This window comes from Dreissena polymorpha, chromosome 4 (assembly GCF_020536995.1).
Source record: "Dreissena polymorpha isolate Duluth1 chromosome 4, UMN_Dpol_1.0, whole genome shotgun sequence".
Classification (NCBI taxonomy): Eukaryota; Metazoa; Mollusca; class Bivalvia; order Myida; family Dreissenidae; genus Dreissena; species Dreissena polymorpha.
In genome coordinates this window covers 28,611,865-28,614,518 of record NC_068358.1, presented here as the reverse complement: position 1 = coordinate 28,614,518, position 2,654 = coordinate 28,611,865, and the positions used below count along the sequence as shown (strand labels likewise).

The 2,654-nt window shown below is 34.3% G+C and overlaps 1 long non-coding RNA gene across 1 annotated transcript; it reads right to left on the bottom strand.

The window, feature by feature from the left end:
• Positions 1 to 273: 273 nt before the first annotated feature.
• Positions 274 to 1,767, bottom strand: LOC127876622 (uncharacterized). The gene is made up of 3 exons (XR_008047974.1): positions 1,641 to 1,767; positions 776 to 1,441; positions 274 to 629 (listed from the first exon to the last, which is right to left on the bottom strand). It is a non-coding gene; the product is annotated as an uncharacterized LOC127876622 (long non-coding RNA).
• Between the last annotated feature and the right edge of the window lie 887 nt (positions 1,768 to 2,654).

Genomic DNA, 2,654 nt, shown 5'->3' with positions numbered 1-2,654 from the left:
TAAAGTGAGAAAATAGATTCAATTAGTATATTTATTTTAATTTATTACTTTTTTTCTTTGTAACTTGGTTAAACCATATTATTAACGTATACTAAATTTCGTTACATCGATATTAAAGTCGTGTCCTCTAAACATGGCGTAATATTACCAAACAAAATCGGAACAATTCCAGCTTAATTTAATTTAATATTATTAAATACATCTTTGAGATTATATCATATTTATAAGCAAGCCTAGGTGCATCAATATGTTCACACAAATCCTTTTACGCATTAAAATGTCAGACACTTTATTTTACGTGTTTCCCTCTTTCAATGAACGAAAAAATCCAAACAAATCTTTATTAAGTTTGACCTTAATTGCTTTTACAAACGTTTATAGAGAATGATAAATTCTGGATAAGCTTGCCAAATTATCATAGATAACAGATTCCTTATACAATCCACCAGTGAAGACGACTGAATCAAATCTCGGATGTTGATTGTCTGACTTGTTACTACATAAGGTGGTCATGCATTTCTTGCATGGCGGCTGATGGCTTGTAGACGGAATACCAGAACGACTCGGGGCAACTTCAAAGTCTCCGAGAAGAACTCGTGCCATTATCACGCAGCACATCTCGCTATCATCTTTGAAATAAAATAACACATGTTAGTTGATGCAGTAATGCACTTTACACCAAATTTGTAAATCTATTATAATGGCATGTTAATTCATGTCTGATTATTATTTACTGCAAACACAGCTGCAGTATTCGAGTAGGACTTAGCTGTACCTGGTTGTGTGTACTGATCGGCTTTCACGAGGCTATCTGTGAAATAAATCCCTCTCCCGAGCATTGAAGGAACTTTGCATTTATTCACGTCAAATCCCTAAATTGCAATGGATTCTGCGTTTAAAGAGATTGTCCCGTAGAAGAGGTAATATTCATTGATTCTTTTGTCAAAATTGTTAGACCACTGCTCTCTTGAAAAAGTACGATTTCTTTGAAAAACACCGTCAGCGTCAATACTTTGTGTTAGAAAAACCAAGCCACCTCCGTTTTTGTATTCATGAAGATTTTTTAAAGTACCACCTACTGATTCAGTAAATTCACAGTTTGCCTGTCTTCGACAACAGTATCTAAACAAAACGTTTTGATTGTTAACATTTCTAATACTTTGAATATCCATGTAGGAATGTGCAAGCCCTTTAGCATCTTTTCCTTGTCCTATTAAGTGTGCATGTTCTTTCCATACATGTTGTAGAACGTGTGAAAATTCGTCTCGTAAATCTGTTATATTTGATTTGTAAATTTTCACTCTCTTAATAGCGTGTGTCATTTTACCTCGTTCAATGTATTTTCTTACTGCTTTCTTGTAATTGACACAAATCAGTGATGATTGTGGTTGTTTTGATTTGGAAATGCATTTGGACTCCCGGGATCGGCAATATTTTACCGCTGCAAGAGGAGATAAATTGAGGTAAGTACTGTGATAATCGGTCGAAATGAGTACAATAATGAAGCCTAAGTAATTAAATGGAGTTACCTTGGACAATCTACATATTTGAATACCGATATCGGTACTTCTGCACTTTAGGTTAGTACTAAAATGTCAATTGCATTTATACGATAAGAGTAATTACAATACCAGTATTACCTGCGACAGAAACCGAAGCAATGAACACAACAATCACGAGTCCAGAAATTCCTGCGAAAACACGGAAAGTGGTAGTTGTGTTGGCCGTCATAAACCCATCGCTGATCCATCTAAGGTGAATATAAGCACGTAGTTTGAAAACTGTACTGCCTCTGAATAAAAATTTGAACGAAGTTACACATAATTCAAAAACTGTCCCACGCATATTATATAAATTGATGTTTATCATGTTTCCGATCTGATAGGTTGCAAGAAAATTTTAACCCCAAAAAGAACGTTTCCGTCTAATGTTAAAGTTCTTGGGTGTAACAACATTTATAAAACGATGTAATAAAATACAAATGAGCAAATAGTATACGCATATTAATACATATAGTACCTGTAACAAACACAACTATCATCCATTGCTTCCTAAGTAATATCATGCAACAGCAAGGATAACATCCAATGCAGTTGAAGAGAAATATCGCAGTGTAGTTGCTCCAATATATATACATATGTATGTCAGTACACCGTTTAAAGGTGTTTTTCGACCAAACTTTTAGACGGGGGGGGGGACATATAGATTTGCGCTTTTGTCCGTCAGTCCTTTCGTCGTTCGTGTCGCGTGCAACAAAACGTATAGTATTGTTAGTGGGGTTATGCTCATTAATAAACAAATTTAACAGCATGTGAACTGGGTAACATAAACACAGCTATTTCTTTTTTGCAAATGGATTTGTTGGACTTGAGCAAATTGAACAATCGTGCTGCTAGAATTGCGATGAAAAAAAAAAAATTGTATCCGCATGTCAACTTGTCTACCTGGTTTTTGTGGTTAAATTGTTTGCAATTAACGAAGTCATAGCATAATTAAACAATCCAAAACAGACATTTTGAAGTGTCTTCGTTGATCGCCGGAAAAGTATTATTCCTTGATTGGTGGTACTTTAAAAACTTATTTATCAATAAGTAAAATTAAATTTCTAATTCGTTCGATATTTTCCTATTTTTCTATTTTGTTAACATTTCCAG